Source organism: Rhinolophus hipposideros (assembly GCF_964194185.1).
Source record: "Rhinolophus hipposideros genome assembly, chromosome: 4".
Lineage (NCBI taxonomy): Eukaryota > Metazoa > Chordata > Mammalia > Chiroptera > Rhinolophidae > Rhinolophus > Rhinolophus hipposideros.
In genome coordinates, this window is record NC_138050.1 from 23,056,084 (window position 1) to 23,079,175 (window position 23,092).

General features: G+C 36.6%; 1 protein-coding gene across 1 annotated transcript in view; it reads right to left on the minus strand.

Moving 5' to 3' along the window:
* The window catches only part of GPM6A (glycoprotein M6A), a 238,695-nt gene that overhangs the window by 215,231 nt on the left and 372 nt on the right, over positions 1-23,092 (minus strand). The gene's annotated exons all lie outside the window — the stretch shown is intronic.

Sequence of the window (23,092 nt, forward strand, 5' to 3'; positions counted from 1 at the left end):
CAGGGTTGTGGAGCTTAATACTATCACAAGTGAAAAAAGGACAAAAGGAGAAAGGAATCCACGAAGTTCTTCTCTTCAAAGCCACAAGAAACTTCCTTGTGCTGAAATAAAAGACCACATTAAAAGGCAGGAATCTCAAGAAACACAAGATTTGATGTCCTTTGTCACACCTATTCAACTTTGTAAGCTGTGGGAAGACGGAATCTTTTGAATGTTAGGTCCACTGTGCTCCCTAAGTGTCAGCATCACCTGATACTCACAGCCCATTTCTGTCCAGCTGAAGAGCTCAGGCTATAGTACAAAGAGCTAGGCCAGGGCCTGCAGTCATATCCTGCCAGCGACCAGCACACAACACTCCTGGGGAATTCAGTGAGAGTCGCAAATACAATACAGCCTCAGTTAAGAAAATAAAGGATACAGCCCCCAGAAAGAGTCCAATTGCTAGAACAAGCCTGCTCGTCTGAGCATCAGTCACCTTCAGGCATATTTCATCAGCCCAATTTTATAACACAGAACATGTTTAGATTGTCTATAGTCCTAATATCTTAGCAACTTGGATTCAAACTGTATACCATGGAGCCCACCCCAGCTGCCAAGCTCCTGGGAAATCCTATCTTTTTGAGGCAGTATTGCGATAAGCTGTGTCTTTATTTGCTATAAAAACACAGGGTCATTTAAAGGATCCTGTACTTTCCTTTAGGTTACTATTTACCAAAACCTAGATAAGCCTATCCTCTGTGCCACATATATTTCAAAGCTGGAATCAAATAAAGAAATAAAATAGGGACTTAATATGCCTAATCAGTGCATAAACATATTTTTTTAAAAAATCATCTCTTCGATATAAAAACGAAGACGAAACACTTTCCTGAAGAATAACATAACTGGGGGATTCCTCAGTCATGTTATTAATTCCTGGAACTCCTCTCCCCAAATCTGTCCCCTCTCTCCCCTTTATACTTTTCTCCAATTCAACTATAGTCCCCTCTTGGGAGAGAAAATAGTAGGATTGAAGTAAAAAGAGAACCAAACAAAAAAGAGAAGATGGTGTGCAAGGTAATAATATAATACAAGAGAGACAGCCCAAAAAATCGCACCCTTGAAGTCTCTGATGCATTCTTTTATTTGAAAGTTTTTGAAATAAAGTATTTAATGTATTTTTCCAGAAAATGAAAATAGGATAGTGATGGTGTAGAAATTAGCAATATGGAATGGCTACAATTTACTTCATGTGTAGTTTTTGGGTTTTAGAAAGAAACAGAGATTAAATATTACATCTTGTGAAAGTCAGTCATGGGTTCTGTTGACTTTGGACCATGGAAACAGAGTTATTTCCTTGGCATGACAAGTGCTGCCACACTGCCCTGGCCTGCAGCTGACTCCCCTGTTCTCTACTTGAGAAATATTTCCAGTCAGAAGAGAGTCACGTGCAGTGTGGTTGACCCAAATTCTGCCATGGAGCTACTATTCATTCTCCTCTTCCTTTCACATTATGATTCTCTGCACACACTACGTTCTTCATCAGTTCATTCAAAGAACTTGAGCTTAGCTCTCAAATTTATTAAAAAGCAAAATGTCTTTAGGTTTGTGTCAGATACATCTGACACAAACGAAATGCACTAGAACTTTTATTTCAATTTTCTTGTGCTGGAAATCTATTTAAAAAAATACAATGTTATTAAGTGTAGCTTAATAAAAATTAACAAAATGTATAGATATTCTGCTCAAAAATGATTTTATTTGCATTAAAATACAAACTCTTTGATGACTGCTAAATTCATGCCGGTAGTTATTTCTAACAAGACTCACAGATAGTAAAAACAACAACAAAAATCCTGAATGTGGAATTTTAAAGTTGATCTTGAATACAAACATTTTCACTTGCAAACTGCGTTATTTACCAAATTACCTTTTAAATTTCCTTTGAAATCTTTGTTACCGAAAACTGTTAATTCACATATTTTTAAAATGACCTGGGATTTGTTGAAGATCAATTTGTAACATAAATGGTCTGGGCAGATAAATGCAAATGAAAAACAAAATATCTCCCTAGAACTTTCTATAATTGAAGATAGCGCAACTGGTATATGTTTATATAGTCTAAGAAATATGGTAACCGCACTGCAGATACTCAATATAATCCGTGTGCCTGCAACTGCTGAACTCCTAGCTGTGACCATGTAAACATCTCGAGTAGACAGATTTCTCTGGTATTCCTTTTGCTCATCTTGAAAGACAAGGGTGTCTCTTCACAGCCTTCCTTTATTTATTAGAAATCTACTGGGACCTCACTCTCCGACTCAAATCCTCTTTCACACTGTAATTTTATTTTCTTCAAACCATATTTTGTCCACAGTAGAAAGAAGTAGAACAGATCAGGTCTCCTCCAAAGAGCTTGCATCTTTGAGCTGTGGGGCTAAAACCACCCTTAGCTGTCCACAGGCACTTCCTGGACACGCTGGAGACAAGCCTCTCCTCGGTGGCAAATGTGTGGTAGAGTGACTAGCTCTGAGCAAGGAGGAGGATGAGCATCTCAAACAAAACTGTATCTGGCATAACCCTGACAGCATCCCTGTTCTCACGAGAGGCTAGCCTAAACTTTCAGAACCTTGCCTAAAGATTCACAAACAAGAAACACAAGGTATCAAAGGTAAGAGCAAAGAGGCTTCTGGTGCCTTCCCTGGGGATATCAGGCAGTGTAGTTAGGGCAGCCGACTGACTGTGCTCTGCCTTGGACCCACCACACCACCTACGGCCAGTCACTTCGCTTTTCTGAGCCTCAGGCTCTACACTATAAAATGAGCGGTTTTGGACTGCGGTCTCTGAAGATAATTTACACTCTAACAGCTCTTGGATCTACATGTATACAGTCTACAACCTACAATTTAAAGAGACTGCTCCTTGATTATAGAGGGCAAAATAAAAACTATAGGACATTTCCATTATCCCTGTTTCTGGGATTTTTTTACATACGCTAATACCTCCACCTGGCTTATATCTTTCCTTGATAGAGAAAATTAGTCACTCCCTTCTCTACGTTGTGATAGCAGATATCTCTGTTAATATTTACTACGAGTAGGTATATCTATAATCATTAGATATTACCATCTTTGGGTCCACAGGGCAACAGACAGTGTTGGGTACAACGTGAGTGTGCGTTAATTGTTAGTGGAATGAATGGATCACATAACTGTCACTCATGACTATTAATGATTTTACCACAATGCTACGTCAATGATAACACAGTGTGTGCATAAGAGTTAATACTCATGTCAAAAAGATGTTAAAGCATGGAACCAGATGCTTAAAGAAATGACTTGGCAAAATTAAAAGACTTAACTGCATAATTAAAATAGTTTCTAAAGTCAGGTCAAGGATGAGATAATATTATGACTCCTGAGCCTTCAGGCACCAAGTGTCTGCTCTGGGTCCTCAAACCAAAAGCAACCCAGTTCAATAGAATTTACTCAAGGAGGAAAAGTTTATTTTCAAATAAATAGTACGATCCAAGAAATGATTAGCTTTTCACCCAATCCCCAAAGGAACTTCGGAGAACTTCAGGACATGACTTTGCTGCATGTGTTGTGTTTCAGAAAGGCCTATCTTACTGAAGCTGTGACTGCTTTGCTTTGATGTGATCAAATTAAAACTTTGCGGAAAGCTTACAAACTGTCACAGGCAAAATGAGGTAATTAAAAGGGTCAACTAAATAATTAAAATCACTTCCAACTCAATCATACATGCTAATGAGATCCTGGGACAGGATGAACAAATGAAATTTTCAGTTAATCCCAAACCACACTGTGACTATTAATTGCAATTAAAAACTTACTAATCAATCTTGAGAACAGTGGCTCTGAAAGAACATTAGAAAGACCTGATTCAGCTCCTGGTCCACCCTCTTGGTGAAGGTGCTAATGAGCAGTGAAATGGCTTAGGGCTGGGAAAATGAAATAGTAAATGTCTCCCAACCTGTCCGCTCAGCCTATTAATCCTCCTGTTCAGGCTGCATCTCCTCTGCCTTCTGTTAGGAAAACATTGAGTAGATGCTTCATTCTGTTTTGCCCCTTTCAGACCTACTCTCACAATGCTTTCTAGATGACATTTCAACAGCAATGCCGCTGTGTCAACTCTCTGTTGGAAACAACCAAAATGTCCTTCGATAGATGAATGGATAAAGAAGTTGTGGTACATATACACAATGGAATACTATTCGGCGTTAAGAAAAGATGATATAGGAGCATTTGTGACAACATGGATGGATCTTGAGAATATAATACTAAGTGAAATAAGTCAGACAGAAAATCCCCCAATGGCTTCCCTGCTGCTCTCAGAATAAAACTGCAAGGGCTCAACCCCAAAGCCTTGCAGCCTATGTTTCCTCTCGACATGTCTCTTATCACTCTTCCTTTAGACACCAATGTGAGCCACACTGAGTTCCCTAGGGTCTATCATCTGTCACACTTCCACGTGCAGCCTTCATACATGCCTGGAGCACAGCAGTTCCTGACGGCATTCTCTGCTGCTCCCTGCCACACCGTGTTAGAAGGCAAGCAGGCTCTGAAAGGCAGCCATTGGTCCACACCACTTGTGTCAGGGAAGTTTGTCCAACTCAGAGCTGAAATACTGACAAGACCCCTTGGAGAGACCGGCTAAAATCCTCTTGTCCAAGATCTCTCTCTGTAGTAAAAGGGCTTACATTTTGAGTTCCATCTGACAGAAGATTTGCCTTCAGTCCAAATTTGAGTGAGAAATACAGGTTATTTATTTACTAGGTCCTGTCAGACACCAATGCCTGAGTTGCAATTATCCACTTGTTTTTCTCCCCCGTTAGTCTATGAGTATCTGATATCACTAACCAGTTTATTTTTATCATCATTATATTTCCAGCACCTCGAAGAGTGCCTGGCACATAGCCGGGATATAGTGGACATTTGATTGATATTTATTTAGTGAGTAAATGAATGGACAAACAAGAACAATAACAAAAATCCAACCTTCTCAGCACTCCATTAATGCTTCTACAATTTCAATTCTCACCAGTTCTTAGCTAACTCTTTAGAAATAAACATTTATAAATGTATATCAAAACATGAATAGTTCCCATTCTATTAATTTAGTATTTGATCATTTAATCTATCATAGGTTAACATTTGCTTTTATTCAAATAAAAAGATTAATCAGAGAGAAAGTAATGTAATTGGAATCACAGAGCCTTAGATTTGAAAAGTACTTTATTAGTTATTTATCTAGAAAATAAGCTATACTAAAAGCACTACTAAATTAATTCCTATATAAAAGGTGCTGAGGTAATTTTAAATGATTCTTATCCACTCACTGAGAAAGAAATAGGAGATTTTTCTTTCCAAAACCTGGTAACAGTAGTTTTGAACCGCTTATCTGTGCTGGGAATTAAAAACATGCTATTTGCATTTGAAAATTCAATGATGTAGGCTATCTTCAAATTCAGACTTGCCTTATCCAGTTTCAATAAATCACTTTATAATGTTTTTACAATTTTCCACCAGTTTTAAAATTAATTCACAGTTTTGAACTCATTGTTTGTAGTTTATATATGTTGCCTCTCACATGAATTTTTTTCTTTTTTTTTAAATGTGAAATTCTTTTTGGTAATTAAAATTTATTGGGGTGACAATGGTCAACTAAACTACATAGGTTTCAAGTGCACAATTCAATAATACATCATCTACATATTACACTACGTGTTCACCACCCAAACCAATTTCTTATGTTAAAACTGTCCTTAATGCTTACTATAGGCAAATGTTAAACAAATCAAACATTATAGGGCAACATTGTTATTCAGAAACAACTAGAAGCCCCTAGACTTAAACAGGAAAAAGATAGAATTGAATACATCTAGAAAAATAAAACAAATATGAAATCATATGTTCCTTAATATGGTTGGATATAGATGCATTTACATAATGAAGCCACTGGAAGCTGTTTCCTTAAAATTACCTAAATATTCTTCAAACTGATAGACTACTATGTTAATATAATCAATGAAATCAGGGTGAAATAAACACATTTTATTCTTTGAATAAATTATTAATAGGCAAATCCAAGAAATAGATTTTAGAACAGCTTGAATGATTAGTGTCCTAAAGAAATCACATCTGAGACAGAAGAATTCATCAAAGTTAGACTTTAGAGTATGACATGACTATAAAATAATCAGACTGATTTTTGATGTGTTAATAATGAAAATTGCTATCATGAATTGAAAATCAATATCATATCTTTAATATTCTTACAGTGGTTAAAAATATTCATGTAAAACCAAATTTTTGCAGTATTTTATTTAGCATTCTCTCTTGAGCATGCTGTTAAATATTATTTAAATAAATAATTGATTTCAATTTCTTGGGTTGAGAATAAAAGTCTTATTGCTCTTTCATAATATCTTGGAATGATGATTTTAATTTAATTTAACTCTTCTTACCTATTAGAAGAACCTAGACATTCCTGGTAAATGAAAATATACTACACAATATCCGAAAACAGCAATAAATTGACCCTATTTTACATAGCAGCCCCACAGAAAAAGCCTTGTGGTTCAAAACTCATGTTCATGCACCACAACATTCATATAAAAACTTAAAGACAATCTCAGTAATTTTCTTTCCCCTATGAGCAGCTTTACAATAAGATAATCAACAACAGGTTGAAAGGTAAAGTATATATAACCAAATTTAATATCTGCATGATGCACTGACATTAATACCAAAATAAAATTAGGAATTTCTGGTCCTTCTTAAGAGGTGATCTTTGATAACTGAAGGGTAGAAAAATGTGACTATGAACTTCTCTTCAGCCTTTCTGCATTCCTAAACACTTCAGTTCAGTACTCACGAGTACACTGTATAACCCGCTCCATAGTGACTATATGCTTTTCCTTCACTACTGTGAGCTTCAAAAGTCTTTAATCCAAATTTTATGACCACACGAAGAAATTTAGGTATTATTTTTTCAAGACACTGAACAAAAGTTTTAAGGAATAAAGCAATTTTTGATGAGCTATCATTTACTATTATCTTTTACAGTATGTTTGTGCTTATTTTAATCAAACTCTGTTTTGGATATCAGATATAGAGACTGTGGTAGAGCTGGCCACGTACTCAGATATCCTGTGCCCTTTCCTGCAGAGCACAAATTTAGACTGGAATTTCAGACTTCCTTGAACTTAAATGGAGACCTCAAGACTGAATCTGGCCAATGTAATATGGATGTAAGTACTTTTTGCCAGTTCAAGGCTGAACAGAAAAGCCTCCCATTTATCTTACTTGTTCTCTCTTCCCTCATTTACCATGTGGAAAATTCTGAATCCATTAGGGGATTCTGGTAGTACTAGATAAAAGGGTTGGTCCCTTCACCAATAACCGCCCCAACACCCTCGCCATACTCACACTGAACTGTGACTTATGGAAGAAACACATTTGTATTGTGCCAGGCACTGGGATGTTGCTATTTTATTTTTTTTTTTACAGTAATAAGTCTACCCTGAATAAATGAATAATACAGCAATAAATGACCCTAGCGTCCCATTTAGGTGCTCTCAATCTTGGCTATATATTGGATTCAAGTACTGAGCTCTTTAAAACTGCCAGTCGGTGTCTGGGCTACACTCTGAATCAACTGAAATTGTACCTCTATAGGTGGGCCAAATATCACAGGTTTTTAAAAACTCACCAAGTGATTCTGATACACACTAAAGCTTGAGAGCAGCTGCTAACCAGGGAGCTACATTTAAATTCAATCAGAGTAAACATGGTATCTTAATCCAGTATTTTATCAATTTCATCATGGTTCATGTAGAGCCTAAAAGTATCATTTTAAAGCAAAACTGTACATTGAAAATCTAGAACCCATATAGCAAAAAAATAAAAATTAAAAAAAAAAAACAATAAATATTTTACAATTCCTTCCAATAAATTTGTCCTTGAATTTCAGGCAAACGTTAGCCTTTCCTTAACTAAAGTAAATATTTGTTTGGTCAGAACCAAGTATTTGAAGAAAAATTTAGTTTTTACCAGAAAACAATGGCCACAATCATGTAAAAACCAACAATAATTCATGAGATACACATTTACAAACATTACAGCTACCTCAATTTTGCTTCAATTCCGTGAACTACTGGTTTGTTTTTCAAGCAGTCAATCTATACTGCTGAATATTTAATCACACCACTGCTGAAGAGGTTATTTAAACACAATTTTTCTAGATGCTATGGGATAAACAAAAATTATCACATCAACTGAGTCAATTAATCTGTGCTTAAATTCAGCAGTCTAATTCTAAACCATAATCAAAGGAAGTATCAATCCCATTAACTGTAATTTGTGGGGCTCCTAAGTTTTAAAGACGGCTTCCTTGATCTGGAACCACACTGAAATTTCACAAGGAAGGACAAGGAATTCTACCTTGTCCATGCTACTGAACAACACCAGAAAAGATAAATCACTTAATCTCCAACAATAAATATGCAATACATAACTTTATTCTATTTCCATTACACTGATTCAAAACTAAATAATAATAGTGATAACTAGTAGTAGTAACAGTAATGCTAATACAATCATTTGCTTCTTGCTCTGTAAGTTCTATAGCTGCTCCTTTGCAGTTCAGTATATTGACTGTTACGTTATCTGATTCACCCTTTTGTCCTAACTATAATTAGCAGTAATTTTTCACCCAGCAATAAAATTTATAACAGCTAATTTTGATCATCTAATAAATCTGGGTACTGTGTGAGATAATTTGAAGAAATAATGACAGAAAACTCCCCTAATTTGGCAAAGGAAATAGATACACAAGCCCAGGAAGTGCAGAGTTGCAAACAAGATGAACCCAAGGAGGCCAAAATCAAAATGAATCATAATTAAAATGCCAAAGGTTAAAGACAAAGAGAGTCTTAAGAGCAGCAAGATAAAAGCAGTTAGTTACAAGGGAGCTCCCATAGGACTGCCAGCTGATTTCTCAACAGAAACTTTGCAATCCAGAGGTATTGGCATGAGATTTTCAAAGTGATGAAAAACAAGGACCTACAACCAAGATTACTCTACTCAGCAAAGCTGTCGTTTAAAATCGAAGGACAGATAAAGAGCTTCCCAGACAAGAAAAAGCTAAAGGAGTTTATCTCCATTGAACCAGTATTACAAGGAATCTTAGAGGAACTTAAAATGAAAAAAATGAAAAAAAATATATATATATAATATGAATAAAATGGCAATAACTACATATATATCAACAATTCTTTCAATATAAATGGATTAAGTACTCCAATCAAAAGATGGGCGGAGGGGCAGTGCTGAATGGATAAGAAAACAAAATCCATACATATGCTGCCTACAAGAGACTCACTTCAGATCAAAAGACACACATACATTGAAAGTAAAGGAATAGAAAAAGATATTTCATGAAAATGAAAACAAACAAAAATCTGGGGTAGCAACACTTATACCTGACAAATTAGACTTTAAAATAAAGACTGTAACAAGAACAAAGAAGGACCTAGTAATCCCACTTCTGGGTATTTATCCAAATAACCTTAAAATGCTACTTCGAGGGGATGTGCTCATCCATATGTTCATTGCAGCCATTATTTACAATATGAAGGCAACCTGAATGGCCCTGAATGGATGAATGGATAAAGAAGAGGTTGTACATATACACAATGGAATATTACTCAGCCATAAAAAAAGAATGAAATCTTGCCAACTATGACAACATGGATGACCTAGAAGATATTTTGCTGAGTGTAGTAAGTTAGACAGCGAAAGACAAATGTCATATGATTTCACTTGTAAGTGGAATCTAAAGAACAAAACAAACAAATAAATGAAACAGAAACAAGGTCATATATACAGAGAACATTTCAATTGTTGCTAGATGGTAGGGGATTTGGGATGGGTGAAAAAGGGGAAGGGATTAAGAAGTATAAATTTGTTGTTACAAAGCAGTCATGGGAATGTACAGTATAGCATAAGGGATATAGTCAATAATACTATAATAACTATGTATGCTTTCAGATGGGTAAAAGATCAGGTTGATAGATGGGAGGGTGTTGGGAGTCATGGGAATGTAAGGTAAAGCATAGGGAACATAATCAATAATATGGTAATAAAGATGTGTAGAGCCAGGTGGGTACTGTTGAATAACTATGGTGTACACCTGAAAGTAATATAATACTGTATGTTAGCTATATTTTAATAAAAATCTTTTGAAAAGGCTAAACACTTAAAGGCAGACATATTGCCATAATTTATCTCCCTTTGTATGTGTGTGTACATGCGTGTGTTTACATGTATTGAATACTATCTCTTGGTCTGACACTTCGTTAAAATATTTTGCATACATTCCCTTATTTATTCGTGTCAACAAAAAAAGGCAATACATAGTATTATTATTGTGCCTACAAATAACAAATAAAATAACTGAAGCTCAGGGAATTTAGATCACTTTTCTAAGGCAGTAAATCTAGGAATTCAAGACAGACTTTTCTAAATCAAAAATATGCAATGCAAGTGCCATGAATCTGCCAGGGAAGGCTGCTTTGTTCAGGTTTGCACAGAAATTAATAAATTGAAGAATATAAAATTCTGGTCAAACTGATATATAAAGTAATCATTTTTTCACCATTAACCTATCTAAAGTAGTCTAAACTTTATCATTCTATGCCTCCAAAAGAGTCTTTACTTAGGGAGAAATTACAATTATTTGTGACCTGTAAAATAAGAGAAAAAAATCCTTTTCTATTTATATTTTATAGAGAGTAGAATTTAATACAAAAACACTGACTGTCTTCCCAAATCTTCCTTTCTCTGGAGAAATAAAATAATTATAGCTCCTGTTAGGGCAATATTATTAACTACAAAATGCCCTAAGTCTTTGTGGAAAACAAAACTTAAGTATTTGTCACGTGTTTATAGCAACTTCAATGCACCTCTCTTTGTTATCGCTGGGTATGTTTAGCTTAATAACCTAAGCAATGGCACCCGACAACTCAGCAAATAATCATTTTTAAATTAAAAGATTAATTCCACTGAAAGACTAATTATGAAAACTGGAAGAAAAAAAGAAAGGAGTGCAAATAAGCTCTAGCTTAGTTCAGAAATAAACATTAGAAAAGAATGCTGAATTAACTCCATGAAGCTATTCTTTAATAAAAGAAAGCGTTCATTTTGCCTAGTATATCAAACTTTTTTGTATAGATTCAAAAAGTAAAGAAACTTCATTGAGATGCCCAAAGGATAGTGCGCAGGACATGTTGCTATGACTCCCACAGTCAGCGAGCGTGCAGCTAGTCAGCATCCATTGCAATCACTGAGAAGGAAATGGCTCTTGTCGTCCTTAGCTTTACTTCTAAAGATGCTGTGATCAAAACTGAAATTTGACCTAGTAGCTGTAATGGTTTTAAAGACACATGACAAAAGATTTGGCAAGTCTTAATAAGAATAGGAAAACAACAACCAACAAAGTGGCCAGACTTCTCAAACTTTCAGGACGGTGAAGTGCACCAACACCAGCCAAGAACCTAACAGCCAAAGATGATAGCCAGTGGACCGTGAGGGGCAGGCTCAGAGCTCCCATTTGCTGTCAACAATCAAAGACTAGATGTTTCTTTATACTAAAGAGCCAATAAATAAACAATGAGCTACAGCCACTGGAACAGAAGAAGAAAGGCAGTGACAAAGGAAACAGAAGGACTCAGCTTGAGGAGAGCGAATAGCTACTCAGCCTGAATTGTGAATATTTTCGGTTTATTTGTGCTTGTTCTTGATGACTCCTTCCTCTCTTTCATCAGAATACCAACTTCAACTGGTTGGTGTTTTAACAGGTAAAAAAAAGAGTGTTTCTTCCCATTATCTCTCATATTTCCTTCCTTTCTACTACATCTGTAATGAAATCTGCCAAGTTCCCTATCTCCTTATCTGTAATGCTACAACTGCATGATCATGTAATAAAACCATTTTTCTCAAACCTTATGTCAAGCTGTCCTCCCATCTATGCTGCAATAATCCAGAATCTTTGGGACAAAGGGCCAAGGGATTCAAGAATACGTGCAAAGGGTAGTTGTTAACTGCGGGCCATGACTGAATAGAAAAGAAGTAATGATAGGTTAGAGTAGAAATAAAGGAAATGGGACAAGGTTCTAAGGTCCCCATGAAGATAATGAGAAGGTTTAGAGTTGGAATAACAGTGAGGGATGAGAAGGATAAGATGCTGTGACTAACAGAACCCCAATTTTGCTCACCATTGGAGCACCCCTCATATTGTGCTTTGATTGGAACCCCTTGGTACATATACTCGAATAATACAATGTGAATCATGACCTCTGGTATGGTGTGATGTTACTGGTGGTGTGAGCAAGAGTGGTTTTAATTTACATATTCAGCATAAAGGGGAAGGGGATTGAGAAGTACAAAAAATTACATATTCCGAAAATCCCACTTAATGACAAAATCCAGGGGTGAATTATAGGAGCCAGGGCTGAGGCAGAGTAGTGGAGGCAAAAATATCTAATGTTGAAAGGGTTGCCTACGTGGGCTGAAAATGTTTGTAAGATCTTGGGGAACACAATAAGAGAATAAAAGAATTCACAAGGTACTCTATAAATAAAAGGGAATGAGGAGGAAGTGAGTCCATTGCAGAGGTCAATTAGGAAGCTGAATAGACAAATAAGCTAAACATCAAAGAGGCAAAGTTCTAGTAGGATGGGACCCATGTCCCATTTCAGAGGTCATAGAGAATGGAAAACTTAGTAGCCTTCTTATAAGAGAGCTGGAGGGGAAACAGAGTCAGGTGGGTCCCTGAGCATGCCCATCACAGCTCCGTCTTTGCTCCAGTTCTTCCTGGGCTATGCCCACATCACTACCATCCTACTTCCTGAAGAAGTCACACACAATCCAGCTTCTCTTCAAGGTTCCTCATTCAGGAAACTTCCCTCAATGACGGTAGCCTCTTCTATTAGAAGAGGGTAGCCTCCACAACCCTCTTCTATTCTGGAGCAATGGTTTTAGCAATCATTATATTTAATCTAGGTCTCAGTGATCAAATCTTATGTAATTATTAAATAGTTTTCTGTGTGAGTTTTACATCGCCAATTAACACTTAAGTCCTTTTGTGGCAGAAATTAGAAGAAGGGTGGGCATGTGGTTGACCCTTAAGAAATAATCTGTTCAGTCAAATAAATATTAAAATAAATATAAGAGGCTGCTTTGGGGAGGAGGAGTACTCTTTGTAATTTAGGCTTTTAGTTTCTTAAAGTTTTTCAGCTTTATTGAAGTGTAATTGACAAAATTATATATATTTAAAGTATGCAACATGACGATATATGTATACATTATGAAATGATTACCACAATTAAGTTAATTAACACCTCATCACCTCACAGCTACCTTTTTTTAAATGGTGAGAATGCTTAAGATCTGCTCTCCTACAAAATATCAAGTATACACCTGAAACTAATAAAAAATAATAAATTAATTAATTAATTAAAAAATAAAATATCAAGTATATAGTACAGAGTACTCTTTTTCCATGAAAGTGCTGGTAGCCCTAGGTACAACGATTCTGCCACAATAATGATTTTAATACGATGCAATGAAATATGTGAGTTTTCATTGGCATTTTTAAATTTTTACCACTTGCGAGATGAGTATCACTTTACCTCTAGTTTATTTAGTTTATCATGACATGTAAAGGGAAGCCCATTAATGTAATTGCTATGAAATGAATGAAACTAATTAATAACATGATTTTTTCTAGTGATCTCTACTTCATCTCTACTAAGAAACCAATTACTTACAGATTGTGCACTTACATTAATAGCTGCTCTGGCTTTTTCCTCTCAAGAGGCTTGTCACGATGAACTTACTTTCTCATATATACACTAACTAACAAACAAAATCGTATTCTTTGTAAATCTTTCTTTAGAAGGGAAAGAATGTGAAAATGGTGACAAAAATGGATAATCTTGTCACACATGTCTCATACATCTAGTACATCCGTATCAATAATTTTGTCCTTTTTGTACTAGTTAGTAGAAAAGCTGAAATGGGAATGCAGAAAACTCCTTTAGTATCCAATGTCCATTATCTGTACATAGTTGGCTTATCTGAAGTCATAATTGACTCATCTCAATAATAGAAAATGTCTACTAAAGTAAATATACTGTGTACTGATCTTGAGAATGTTTTTAAAACACAATTCCATTTCAGCATTTTTCTTTTACATATTTGTTTTTTTCTTTAATAAAAGAAATAGCAACCACAAAATATTATACCCAGAAAGAATAAGCCAGCATGAGTTATATTTTATTTTATATTTTCAGATATAATTTTCTTCTCTATGCCCTGTTATTTCTTTTAAAAAAATGTTTGTTTGGGGTTTAAACTAGGATTTAACCATGGTGGTATTTTTCACCAGTCGAGAACATTGCCAATGGTTAAAATACCATTTCTAGAACTTGCAAAATTATTGCATTTTCATTATAACAACTTCACAAAACACTATCTGGTACTCTCACACATAAAAATTAAACAAATAAAATGAATACAGAAACAAGAACCACTCCCCACACACACATATAGCAATGTACTTCAAAAGTTTAGGAGGCTACCAGCATAAGAAATAAAAACCTACATGTTAAAATAGATCAACCAGTTCCCTCACTTACTAATAATAGTTTATGTTACAATATAGAATTACAATTATTAACAACATATTAATAACATATATTAATAATAATATATAATAATTATTGAGCAATGTAGCCTAATGAAGACTTAGCTAATCCTGGAAATATTGTATGTTTGGGATTTTGTTTTGTTTCAGTTGTTTCTTCATCCTCACTTGATAAGTATAAAAGAATATATCTAGGGCTGTGAAGAAAGAAAAACAGCAAAATCTTCTGGTTGAAGCCTTAAGGGTCTTCCGTGTTAGGAAGTCTGGGTTACAACCCAGTGTCTGCAAATGGATGAATGGATAAAGAAGTTGTGGTACTTATATATAGTGCAATATTACTCGGCCATATAAAAGAATGAAATCTTACCATTTGCAACAACATGGATGGATCTGGAGGGTATTATCCTAAGTGAAATAAGTCAGACTGAGTAAGACACCAAAAAAACAATATTAAATTGGGATTTCTTCTGGATTTAACAAAAAAGAATTGGGGAAAAAAATTGAGATGTGACTGACTTTATCACTATAAGATTCGATTTTATTTAATGCCACATCTTGTCTTTGAACCACCCAAAGTAAAATCACATCCTGAACATGGAAAGGCAGTATAACTTAGTGTTTGGGAGCACAGACTGCCTAAGTTCAAATCTCCCCTCTGCTGCTCACTAGTTAGGTTCCCGTAGGCAAATTGTCTAAACCTCCCTGTGTAAAAATAAAGATAGCAATAATACTTATATCATGAGATTGTTATAAGGATTAAATTACAAAGTACTTATAAAGCACTTAAAACAGTGCCTGGCACATATTGAATACTGTAGACATATTTGTGAAATACAAGTACATAAAAAAAAAAAACACTTTGCATTTCCCTTGAATGTACCCCACACTTTGAAAAACACTAAGCTGGTCAAATCATGGAAATTTCTCATGCAGGAAATATATTTAAGCTGAGCTAATGAAGGATCGATGGAGTTTTGCTTTTCCATGGAGAAAAAGAAAGGACATGCCAAGGAGTAAAGACAAGTATCATCAAATAGTTGGAGGTAAGAAAAGGTGAGTAGAGGAGAAGAAATTAATTTGTGGTTGTTTTGTTTTTTGGGTCAGGGCATAAAATACTGAGAGAGAATAGCAGGAAGTGAAGTTAGGGAGGATAAATGATAAAAGCCCTGCTTGAATGGGGTGTTCCAAACATCACATGATTAGGAGGAGACTGAAGAGTAACGTGCAGAAGGAAGACCATTACAGTCCAGGCAGGAGGGGCTGAGGAACTACTGTGTTTCCCCCAAAATAAGACCGGGTCTTATATTAATTTTTGCTCCAAAAGACGCATTAGGGCTTATGTTCAGGGGATGTCATCCTGAAAAACTATGCTAGGGCTTATTTTCCGGTTAGGTCTTACTTTGGGGGAACACGATAAGTGAAACTGATGTATGATAAAACAAAGGGAATGTTAAGCGATGCTATGACATTAGATCAACAAACGCAGGTGTATTCCAGAGACATCAAGAAAAAGAAAGAGAAAGAAGGCGAGGAAAGGAGGCAGAGAGAACCAGTTAGGTCCAGGAAAGATGCATGCAGTTTTGAACATCTTGAGGTTGCAGGATGAGAGGGATGACTGAGTGGAGATAGCTGACAGTTGAGCAGAGCGATCTAGATTTGGGAATTATGTACATATAAATATACCTCAAACCAGGATGTCTGAACAATTACAAATGCAAATTGGTAGTCGCTAAAGAGGGTATGTAAAGTATAGCACAGAGAATATAGTCCATGATGTTGCAACAACTGGAAGTCATCAACAATTTTCAGGGAAAGAGTTTCAGCCCACTCTGGAGAACATCACTCCATCAACATGAGTGACTGGTGAGGAAAAGAAATAGCAACTGTAGATTCTTAATAATAATGAAATGGAACAGCACTCCCAAAGTGTAGCTCTTGGTAACATTTTTTTAACATTAGGTACTAGAGTAGAAATTAAAGGCAATGTAGTAGACACAAGTAAATGATAACACTAGCAAGGGGTACTCAGTTAGCCTGATGAAGGAGAAAGGCATTCTGCAATAGCTATTTCTCAAAGCATGCCCCCGACTTCCTGCCTGACACGGGTTGGATGGCGTGTTAAAACAGCAGATCAAGTCCAAACTTTCTGAACCTAAATCTTATCAGTGGGAGTTACTATTTAAGAATATTTTCTAAGTTACTCTAATTAAATAATAAAATGAGAGGTTCTAGAAGACGAAGTTTTATAGAAATAGCAAGAGATGTTTATTTTGCTATCCTATTTTGCTATTCTATAGTTTTGGTATGCCTTATACATTGTAGAGTAAGTGGTGATTATTTTGACACATTATCTTAAAACACTAAAGGAGAATCTGTTTTAACTATTAGGTAGATGTAAAAGTAATTGCGGTTTTTGCAATTATTTTAACCTTTTAAACCGCAATTACTTTTGCACTAACCTAATACATGTAGTATTACCTTCTGGATTCAGACATCATTCCAGTTATATTGGTTATATAGGTCAGCTTTTATTTCTTGTGAAGATGTAGTTTTGTTTGTTTGTTCTATCATGAGTATATGGCTTCACATTATCCTAACCTCCTCATCTCTTGTCAAGCAGGTGAAAATAGAATGACCTCAAATCAATGAAGTTGAAACAGTCAGAATCCAATTCTTTTTTAAGGCCTCTAGGTTTCTAGGTTGAAACTAATTTTGTCCTTAAGTTTAAACCCATTTTATTTACCCCAAATTTTCTTTGTTTTTCAGTTGTCTAGGAGGAAGACCTATATTTTTGTAATCATAAATGCCGGCTCTGACCCTATCCAGTTAAAAACAGTAAAGTGAGGTTTGCATTTAAAGTTTTGTTAAATTGAGTCTTGCACATTTAATTTAGAAATATCTTCAAAAACAAGTATAGCTAATCCTAGACTTATTTTTGGTAGACAGCATACCAGTTCAAATTATATATTTTGTACAATTAACACATACTTGAAAAATAAAGCAAGCTTCTTAATAGTTCACTACAAAGCCTTTAGTTTATTGTGACAAAAGGATATTGAATAAAGGATTTATGCTAATTGACCTGTATTCCAATTTATGGCATAAACTCAATTCCAAGAAAAATAAACAGTAATTCAAAATAGCCTTAGAAACTTCAGAGTTAAATTAAAATAAGAAAGATTAGATGATTGCATTTGACATTATTTTGAGTAGAGTTTTCCTGGCATTCTAACACATTTCCACCCAGGCCTGAATTTCCACACAAAAATGTTTTGCTGTGAAATTTTAGGGTCACTGTCTAGATTTCTCCATATTTCTAATTAAAGATTCAGTCTTTTATCGTGTGTATTTCAGGAAAACAATCAAATTTTCAATTGTAAACCTCATAATGTGTATTTTGTAAAGCACATTAGAAAACGTTTCTTTTAGGATTAAGATCAATTTGTTGGCTACCTCAATTCCTTCTCTGCTGGAACAAGCTACTTTTCACATCAAGAGGAGGACTCTGACACCCCTGCCCTTAAATATGACTGTTCTTTATGATTTTTGTGACCATAAGAATGCAGCAGAAGTGATGTTCTGGGACTTCAGATGTTCTAGGTCATAAGAATCCTTGTAGCTTTTGCATGGATTTTGGAACACTTGTTCTAGGAACACAGCCACCATTTTGCAAAAAGCCCGAGCCACTTGCAGATGGCTCCAACTGGACTCCCAGCCAATAGCCAGCCTCAACTGCCAGCTAGATGTGAGAGCTATCTTGGACAACCAGCCCAATCAAGTCTTCAGACGGCTGAATCGCCAGCAGATATTGGACTGAGACCTCAAATCTTAAGAATTGCTCAGCAGTCAGCCCACAGAACCACGAGAGATAACAAAAACTATTGTTCTAATTCATTAGCTTGGGGATAGTTGTTATGTAGCAAAGATAACCAGAAAATTAGTTTATCTTTCTCTGCTCAGGTTCAGACTATCAGACTTTTATAATTTCCTAGTGAAAATAGCATATGAGTGGCCAAATGACCCTTAAAAGTTTTACCTGCTAATCTAACATCATTAAAATGTTCTTGATTTTCTTAATGGAAGTAGCTCAACCTTATCTCATTTACATGTTTTTTCCTCTAATTGTTACTGAATCAAAATCTGAGCTACATAACTTTATAGAATCTTGCCCAACATCCTCATTAACCAAAAGAGGAAACAGGTTCCCCAAGATGTACAGGACCCACCCAGAGACATAAGGGATTGTCATCTGTTACTCCTGCTTCAAATGTTGGCTCTTTATACCTTGTTCATAACTGCCTCCCAGAGGTCATGTTTTTCCTGAAAAAAATTGTAAGTTCAAGACAATACCATGTCTCATTATTCTTTGCTTAAATTAGTAAACTATTTACCAGATCCTTAACCAAATCAATGTTTACTAAAATTAAATGAGAGCAAAATATTTCTGCCTAATTTTCTTCACTTTTCAAAATTTATGGACCCCTGGGTATAATACTAAATGTTAAAGATACTACATTTCACTACTCTAATTTGAGGGCATTTAGTACATATTATGTGGTTGATTTTCCTCTTCCTGCAAATAGTGTTTATCCTTTATCTCCCTATCCCTCAATCAAGACCCCCTATACTCATACCTTAAATAGGTAATTCATTGTATAGATTTACCTCTCACTACAGGTTGGAAACCCTCAAATTTCATTTTCCTCCTTGTTCTTGTGCTCTAATTAAATTCTCATTATGTATTTCCAACCTACTAAACATTTGTGTTTAAATGTCTAGCCATCACTTCTTACTTAACATTTCAAAAATAAAATTTTCTGTCCAAAGCATCCAGAAAATGAACCATCTGGTTTCTCCTTTAAATGGTCTATTAACGGACCCACTATTTCCCCAATATTCAAGGTTTCAAATCTCCTGAGGATATCTCTTATTCATTCTCCTTTTTATTGCTCAACTACTAAATTTTAGAGATTTTTTTTCATTAGAAATACTTTTCATCCCTCTTCTTTCCATTTACAGTATTACCACCATTCCACCATGACTGGACTAGACAGATATCACCCAGATTACTATGACATCTAGGTCTACCTTCTCCAACTTATCCTTTGTCTTAAACAACACTGCTCAAAATAAATAAATAAATACATAAAAATAAATAAATAATAAAAAAAAAACAACACTGCTCAATTTGTTTTCCTTCAATACTAATTTCATTATAATTCTTCCCTGCTCAAAAACCTTCCATGACTCCTACTGTGTAAATTCTAAATGCCCTCTGGTTGTTTTTGAAGATTCTTCAGAATCAAGTGCCACTCTGTCAACCCAGCTCCATGTCTCACTGCTCCCCAAAAGTCACTTCCTTCCTGCCTCGGGAAGGGGCCTGTTATTCTATCTAGAACACCTCTTCCCTCCCCAAATCCTTCACATCCCTCCAAATCAGGTTCAATACTACTCCCCCCGATGAAACTTACCCTAATAACATCTGTGGAACTAAATAATGTTCAACATCGTTTTTAAATAAAACAAAGAACAGTAAGTGTTGTGATTAGAGGAGAAAGTAAATATATTATCCTGACCTATCTCACACTGCAACCTAAAAATCCACAATTAGAGACCTTACAGGTTAAAATGGACCTTGCAGCTAAAATGTAAATATTGTTAGCAAAGAATTAGTCCTGCATTTTTGAGTATGAAATATTTTATCATATCTTTTCTGGAGAGCAAAATTTTGGAGCAGAGGGGAAACCCTGTTGCATACCTAGATAAGCTGAGGAAAGAAAATAAAATGGGGAAGCAGGAGATGCCAAAATCTCAATTTGCCTACTTTGCAAATAACTTTTTTTTTCGTTTGGGAATTAGCCTTGTGCATTATAGATATGATAACTATCAATTATTCAGAATACTTGATGAACTAACCACTCTCATTCCTCCACAATGCTATAGTACGTTTTTCTTTTTCTGAGTCAAACGAGAATTAATGTTACATTCACCCGCATAGCATCAACCTCCTTTCTTTCAATGATAAGTTGCAGTTGTTTGTCATGACACCAGAAAAAGATGGATTCAGCTTGCTGGCATAGTCAGGCAGTCTCCTATGCTGTTTTTTCCCCCCTTACTCTAGCAATTTGGCCTCCAGTACTGAGCCCTCACCCCTTACTACCACCAAATAAAACAAGTTCTACGTAATGAAGTTCTGTGTTTTTCACAAATAAATTAAAAGAGGAAAAAGATGAACTTCAGTGACCAAGTGTTTTTTCTCTAGTTTCTGAACATATTTCCTTCATTCTTTCTATCATTCGCCCCATCTGCTGTTGGCTCTTCCTACTTCTGGACCATGTGTCTAGGTCACTGTCCCGGGTCCTGGCTTCAGGCTCCCTCTCTCCTTTGCTGAATCCCTCTTCTTTTCTCGACTTCCCTGACCTCTGGGTTCTCACTTGCTTCCTCTACCCACTCTCACCTCCTAAACGTCTGACACCTACATGAGTTTTTAGTGGCCTCAATTACAATAGGAAAAATGTAATCTGTTCCTGGCAGAAGAAGGAAGAGAAAATATTTAGGTATCTGTCAGATTACAGACAGGAAAGAGTGTGTTTAAGAGTTAGAGACCAAGCTCAGGATTATCATAAGAGCTCAGATGTTAACTCCACCTTTTTCCACAATAACACTTTCCTATAACTTGGGATCATGTGAAATTTATCTGAGGGTGTTGAAATAAAATCCAAGACCAACTGTTTTCACTATAGTTTGGAAATGCAAGCTAGAGAAATAATAAGCTTCAAAATTATGAGTACCTGACCTTTTGACAGAGTCCAGTGAAGCTTAAGGTTACCAGGTGAAAAAATGACATTCTTTCTAGTGATTTTATGTCAGATCCAAATAACGTCTTAGTGCATTTAATAGAGTAAATGAATAGATTACACTAAATCAATCATTTTGGCTTTTGATTTATGAGAGCTCTTTCCCTGCGTGTGTTATATGCCCATGTGCAAGAGAGGGAGGGAGATAGGAAGAAAGGAAGAGAGGAAAACAGAAAAGGAGGGAGGGAGGGAGGTAGGGGGGAAGAGAAGAAGGGAGGAAAGATAAGGAAAGGAAGGGAAAGCAAACCTGAAATACATTCTGCCACATTTGGGAAAGTGTTTTCTCTCTTCTTTTTTAACTTCAAAATAGTCCTTCTGTTTCAGAAAACTTTTAAAGACAGCTCATTCTGGAAATCACTCGCAGCACTGTTTTTTTATTCAAAGACCCTAAACATGGGTCTTTCTAAGAGTCTTCCCGGGTCAAGTATGAAGAGACTACGAATACCTTGACCACAATTAACATTCACAGGCAAAAATGTCCTCAGCTCTCTCTTTTTTCCTTTCTTCCCAGTTGGCCAGTGTCTATAAACTCCACCGATTAGCAGTCAAAGCATCCCCTAACCATTGAGCCTGTGGGAATTTAAGAATTTCAACCAAAGCTTGTCAATCCCAAAGGCCTCCTTTCCTCTGGAAGAAATCCCACACAACAAAGGACAAGGGAGAGGCCGGGGGAGGGGCGCGCAATAGACTTGGAAAAGAAGAAATGACTAAACTGGTGTTGAATAGTAAACCGGGATTGCTGGGAGATTGCTAATCGGTAACCGTGGAAAAGCAGCACTGCCTCCTCTTACACTTTGGAGGCCGGAACAAACCCCACCACGCCTGGAGGATGCGCAAATCCCTCTCTCTGGCCCGCCCTTGCTTAACTCTCCTGAGAGCCACCTCCTCGGACTCAGTTCGGGATCGACTACCTCACCCCGGGCTCTCCCACCCCTCCACCCACCCACCCACCACATTCCTGGGGCTATTCCAAGCTGCGGCCGCTAAACTCCAAAGGACTGGACTCCGTCTAGCCACTCAAGCAGAGCCTACCTACGCTGCGCGCGCTCAGTCCCCGGAGACCCGAGCCAGTTCCGACGGCCTTGCCACCCAGCCATTTGCCTGGCTCTCGTGTAGGAAGAATCAGCTTTCGGACTCAACTACCAGCCTTTTGTGAAAATGTGGCACTTCGTTGCGACAGGGACTAGAAAGTGTCCCCAGCCTCGCTTGCCCCAGCACCCTCCTGCACGCCAATGTGTAAGGCTGGAAGTTGTTCCAAGTTCCTATTTCTCGTGCCCCACTTCAGCTCGCACCCCACATGGCAACGTGGGCACTCGCGGGGACCGCGACGTCCAGGGAATCCACTCTCTTTATTCCTCCCACGCCACCCTGATCGCCCAGGCCAACCTCTCACACGCGGCTCTCGCCTCCAGGTGCCACCGCGTCCCCTCCCTGTCGCTCCTAGAACAAGTCCAGACACTGGAGGCGAGAGGGATGCAAGCAAAGGCCGAGCAACATCCACTTTCTTTCCGTACCACCCACTCTGA